At 55.0% G+C, this 6,000-nt stretch overlaps 1 protein-coding gene across 1 annotated transcript in view; it reads left to right on the top strand.

Moving 5' to 3' along the window:
- The first annotated feature begins 1,607 nt into the window (after positions 1-1,607).
- The window catches only part of LOC140388659 (protein kinase C delta type-like), a 147,323-nt gene continuing 142,930 nt past the window's right edge, over positions 1,608-6,000 (top strand). Inside the window, exon 1 of the mRNA XM_072473148.1 lies at positions 1,608-1,696. The gene's annotated coding sequence lies outside the window, so the exon portion shown is untranslated. The remainder of the gene's footprint in view (positions 1,697-6,000) is intronic.

The raw sequence follows: 6,000 nt of genomic DNA, 5'->3' as shown, positions 1-6,000 counted from the left end.
GATTTGGGGGTGATTCCGGATTTGGGAGGTGATTCCGGATTCGGCGGGTGATTCCGGATTTGGCGGGTGATTCCGGATTTGGGGGTGATTCCGGATTTGGGAGGTGATTCCGGATTTGGGGGGTGAATACCGGATTTGGCGGGTGATTCCGGATTTGGGAGGTGATTCCGGATTTGGGGGGTGATTCCGGATTTGGGGGGTGAATACCGGATTTGGCGGGTGATTCCGGATTTGGGAGGTGATTCCGGATTTGGGGGGTGATTCCGGATTTGGGGGGTGATTCCGGATTTGGGAGGTGATTCCGGATTTGGTGGGTGATTCCGGATTTGGGGGGTTATTCCGGATTTGGGGGGTGATTCCGGATTTGGGAGGTGATTCCGGATTTGGGGGGTGATTCCGGATTTTGGGGGTGATTCCGGATTTGGGAGGTGATTCCGGATTTTGGGGGTGATTTCGGATTTGGGACGTGATTCCGGATTTGGGGGGTGATTCCGGATTTGGGAGGTGATTCCGGATTTTGGGGGTGATTCCGGATTTGGCGGGTGATTCCGGATTTGGGGGGTGATTCCGGATTTGGGAGGTGATTCCGGATTTGGGGGGTGATTCCGGATTTGGGGGGTGAATACCGGATTTGGCGGGTGATTCCGGATTTGGGAGGTGATTCCGGATTTGGGGGTGATTCCGGATTTGGGAGGTGATTCCGGATTTGGGGGGTGATTCCGGATTTGGGAGGTGATTCCGGATTTGGGGGGTGATTCCGGATTTGGGGGGTGAATACCGGATTTGGCGGGTTATTCCGGAATTGGGAAGTGATTCCGGATTTGGGGGGGTGAATACCGGATTTGGGAGGTGATTCCGGATTTGGGGGGTGATTCCGGATTTGGGAGGTGATTCCGGATTTGGGTGGTGATTCCGGATTTGGGAGGTGATTCCGGATTTGTGGGGTTATTCCGGATTTGGGAGGTGATTCCGGATTTGGGGGGTGATTCCGGATTTGGGAGGTGATTCCGGATTTGGGGGGTTATTCCGGATTTTGGAGGTGATTCCGGATTTGGGAGATGATTCCGGATTTGGGAGGTGATTCCGGATTTGGGAGGTGATTCCGGATTTGGGAGGTGATTCCGGATTTGGCGGGTTATTCCGGATTTGGGAGGTGATTCCGGATTTGGGAGGTGATTCGGATTTGGGGGGTTATTCCGGATTTGGGAGGTGATTCCGGATTTGGGGGGTGATTCCGGATTTGGGAGATGATTCCGGATTTGGGAGGTGATTCCGGATTTGGGAGGTGATTCCGGATTTGGGAGATGATTCCGGATTTGGCGGGTTATTCCGGATTTGGGAGGTGATTCCGGATTTGGGAGGTGATTCCGGATTTGGGGGGTTATTCCGGATTTGGGAGGTGATTCCGGATTTGGGGGGTGATTCCGGATTTGGGAGGTGATTCCGGATTTGGGAGGTGATTCCGGATTTGTGGAGTTTAATTGAAAGTTTCCGCGCCTTGGCTCAGTGACGTCACTGGAGCGGAGTCGCCACAAGTTCAAAAAAGTGAAAAAAAGAAATGAGGGAAAAGAGAGAGAGGGAGAGGGGGGGGGGGGGGGGCGGCGCCGCTCGGGGACTCGGGCTCCGCCCCGCCGCCAGTTCCTGTCCCGCTCTCAGTTCCGGGCCCCGCCCAGAGCCGGAGCGCAGCGGCCGGGAGGTGAGTGCGGCGCGCGGGGGGGTTCCGGCTCCGCTCTGACTTTCCTCAAACTCCCGCCTCAGCTTCAACCCCCAACTGCCCCCCCCCTCCCCTCACCCCCCCTAACCTCCCCCCCCCCCCCAACCTCACCCTCACCCCCCAACCTCCCCCTCACCCCCCCCCTCAGCTCACCCCCCCCAACCTCACCCTCACCCCCCCCAACCTCACCCTCACCCCCCCAACCTCCCCCTCACCCCCCCCAACCTCACCCTCACCCCCCCCAACCTCCCCCTCACCCCCCCCCAACCTCACCCTCACCCCCCCCAACCTCACCCTCACCCCCCCAACCTCACCCTCACCCCCCCCCCAACCTCCCCCTCACCCCCCCAACCTCCCCCTCACCCCCCCCCCAACCTCCCCCTCACCCCCCCAACCTCCCCCTCACCCCCCCAACCTCACCCTCACCCCCCCCCAACCTCACCCTCACCCCCCCCCAACCTCCCCCTCACCCCCCCAACCTCCCCCTCACCCCCCCAACCTCCCCCTCACCCCCCCCAACCTCCCCCTCACCCCCCCCAACCTCACCCTCACCCCCCCCAACCTCACCCTCACCCCCCCAACCTCACCCTCACCCCCCCCCAACCTCACCCTCACCCCCCCAACCTCACCCCCCCCAACCTCACCCTCACCCCCCCCCCAACCTCACCCTCACCCCCCCCCCCAACCTCACCCTCACCCCCCTCAACCTCACCCTCACCCCCCCCCAACCTCACCCTCACCCCCCCAACCTCACCCTCACCCCCCCAACCTCACCCTCACCCCCCCAACCTCACCCTCACCCCCCCCAACCTCACCCTCACCCCCCCCCCAACCTCACCCTCACCCCCCCCAACCTCACCCTCACCCCCCCAACCTCACCCCCCCCAACCTCACCCTCACCCCCCCCAACCTCACCCTCACCCCCCCAACCTCACCCTCACCCCCCCCAACCTCACCCTCACCCCCCCAACCTCACCCTCACCCCCCCCAACCTCACCCTCACCCCCCCCAACCTCACCCTCACCCCCCCCCAACCTCACCATCACCCCCCCCAACCTCACCCTCACCCCCCCCAACCTCACCCTCACCCCCCCCAACCTCACCCTCAGCCCCCCCAACCTCACCCTCACTCCCCCAACCTCACCCTCACTCCCCCAGTGAGGGCTGTTAGGGGCTGTATAGCACAGGGCTAAATCGCTGTTTTTTAAAGCAGACCAAGGCAGGCCAGCAGCACGGTTCGATTCCCGTAACAGCCTCCCCGAACAGGCACCGTAATGCGGTGACTAGGGGCTTTTCACAGTAACTTCATTGAAGCCTACTTGTGACAATAAGCGATTTTCTTTTCATTTCATTTCTTTCCCCACCCCCCCCCCCGGCTTCACTCTGACCCCCCCCCCCCCACCCGGGTTCACTCTGACCCCCCCCCCCACCCGGGTTCACTCTGACCCCCCCCACCCGGGTTCACTCTGACCCCCCCCACCCGGGTTCACTCTGACCCCCCCCCCACCCGGGTTCACTCTGACCCCCCTCCACGGCATCACTCTGACCCCCCCACCCCCGGCTTCACTCTGCCCCCCCCCCCCGGCTTCACTCTGCCCCCCCCCCCGGCTTCACTCTGCCCCCCCCCCCCCCGGCTTCACTCTGCCCCCCCCCCCCCCGGCTTCACTCTGACCCCCCCCCCCCCGGCTTCACTCTGACCCCCCCCCCCCGGCTTCACTCTGACCCCCCCCCCCCCCCGGCTTCACTCTGAACCCCCCCCCACGGCTTCACTCTGACCCCCCCCCACCCCCGGCTTCACTCTGACCCCCCCCCCCCGGCTTCACTCTGACCCCCCCCCCCACCTCCCGGCTTCACTCTGACCCCCCCCTCCTTCCCGGCTTCACTCTGCCCCCCCCCCCCCTCCCGGCTTCACTCTGACACACACAATGTTCATACCTGAGGAAGGAGCAGTGCTCCGAAAGCTAGTGACATCGAAACAAACCTGTTGGACTTTAACCTGATGTTGTAAGACTTCTTACTGTGCTCACCCCAGTCCAACGCCAGCATCTCCACATCATATCTCCTCTAAAACTTAGATCTTTGCACTTCTCACACTGTCTGCTCATTCTGTTACACTGCCTTCCTATTTTATCAATCTAATCATCTGAGAATTATTTGTAATGACTTCTCTTCCTGTTCCAGACCTATTACCTTTGATAACCCAAGCATTTATCCTCGGTCCCATCTGTTTCTTAACTACATGTTGCCTGCCCCACAGTGACATCACCTGAAGATACAGCTTTGGTTTTGCAATTAAGCTGACTACACCTAACTCTATCTCACCACCACCCCCACCTCTCCCAACTCCTCCAGTCTCCAAGTTACCACACTGCTTGTCCAACATCTGCACATCGCTGGCATCTCCACATCATAACATCTGATAGTACTGGGTGACCAGAAATCGCCTCCCAATTAATTATTGGGAGGTCTGATGCCATTGTTCTCAGACCCTGCTGCACATCCGTTCCTTCACTGCTGACTCCATCTCCCTCGCAATTGTTTGAAGCTAAACTCAACTGTTTGCAACTATGGTATCTTATTTAAGCCAGAGATGATCTTCCAAACTTGTGCACACCATCACTAAGACTGCTTATTTCCATTTCGTAACATTGCCTGACTCTGTCCCTGTTTTAATTCCATCTGGTGCTGAAACCCTTTCCTTTGTTACCTCCAGACTCGATGTTCCCAGTTAGTCTCCCACGTTCTGCATTCCATAAACTTAAGGTCATCCAAAACTCTGCCACTAGTTTCTTCCCTTGCCTCAAGTCCTGTTCCCCTATGCTTCTTGATCAAAATTGCCTCCTGGTCAAGAAATGTCTTGATTTTAAAATTCAAAGCCTTGTTTTCAAGTCCCACAGTGTGCTAACTCCCTGCCCATCTCTAATCTCCTCCAGCCCCATTCCCTCCATCCCAAGATCCCTTTCTTAGAATTCCCCATTTGAATCACTTCATCCTCCTGGGCTTGAAGATTTGAAATTCCCTCTGTAAACCTCACTGTCTCTGTTTCTTCTTTTTACCCAAATGATCTGGTACTCACCTGCCTAAATGGGTGTTCGAGACCGAAAGGTTCATTGCATTGAAACATTTTTTGGAAATGCATTGAACCTACAATCACAAATCAAAAGCTGAAAGTAGAATTAGACTGGATATCTGTTTCTTGGCTGGTTTAGTCACGCTGGACCGAAGAGTCTCCTGTGAATCAGGGAAAATTACCGCACAGCGATTTGTTAAAATATTTCTGAAAGCCTATCTCTTCGCCCATGCTTTTGATCACCTTAACATCGCTTATATGACTTGTCGTTTTGTACAATAATGTGTTTATGAAGCACCTTGGGATGCTTTACTATATTCAAACCACTTTTTAAATGCAAGTTGTTGAAGTTCTACTTTTTCCATTTGCCGGTTTATATTTCTGATGTCCTTTACAGATAAACTATTTGATTTATAGGGCGGTCCTGGATACGTTCTAAAGCGTAATCCCCACTTTGACCTCAGACATGTATCTTTATTTAGGTCATTTCAAGATAGATGAAATTGGTCTTGCATCTTTCTGAATCTGACCATTCTTGTAAACACTGACCTTGCTCCCTTTTCTGGTTTCCTAGTCTCTGCTGAAAATCAATAATATTAGACTCCAAAATCAAATACTGCAGGTGCTGAAAACCTGAAATAAAACAGAAAGTCTGGAAACATGCAGGTCAGGCAGCATCAGTGGGGAGAGAAACGGTTTACGTTTCAGATCAATGAATTCCAATCTTGTCCATATCTTTTCCAGTGACTGTCACACCCTGCAAATGTGTCTACCTTGACGGGAAGATGCTGAGGGGAATATTTTCCCTTGTGGAGGAGTCCAGAACTGGGGGACACTATTAAGAGGAGGAGGAATTTTTTTCCTCAGGATTGTTCGACTTTGCTTTCTGGGGAAAATGATTCTAGTGGAGACTGGGTCACAGAATCACAGAACATACAGAGCAAAAGAGGCCTCTCGGCCCATTTCAGCTACAGTAGTGAACTCGCCACATTGAGGGCATTTAAAAGTTTATTGGATAAACATATGGATGATAATGGCAGTGTAGGTTAGATGGCTTTTGTTTCGGTGCAACATCGTGGGCCGAAGGGCCTGTACTGCGCTGTATTGTTCTATGTTCTATGTTCTATGAAAAACACTTGACCTACCTAATCTCATTAAATTTATTCAAGGCTGAGGTTGACAGATTTTTGATTGACAAGGAGGACAGGCAGCAAAG

Source organism: Scyliorhinus torazame, chromosome 13, assembly GCF_047496885.1.
Source record: "Scyliorhinus torazame isolate Kashiwa2021f chromosome 13, sScyTor2.1, whole genome shotgun sequence".
Lineage (NCBI taxonomy): Eukaryota > Metazoa > Chordata > Chondrichthyes > Carcharhiniformes > Scyliorhinidae > Scyliorhinus > Scyliorhinus torazame.
The sequence above is the reverse complement of the archived record's forward strand: the minus strand, read 5'-3'. Positions and strand labels throughout refer to the sequence as shown.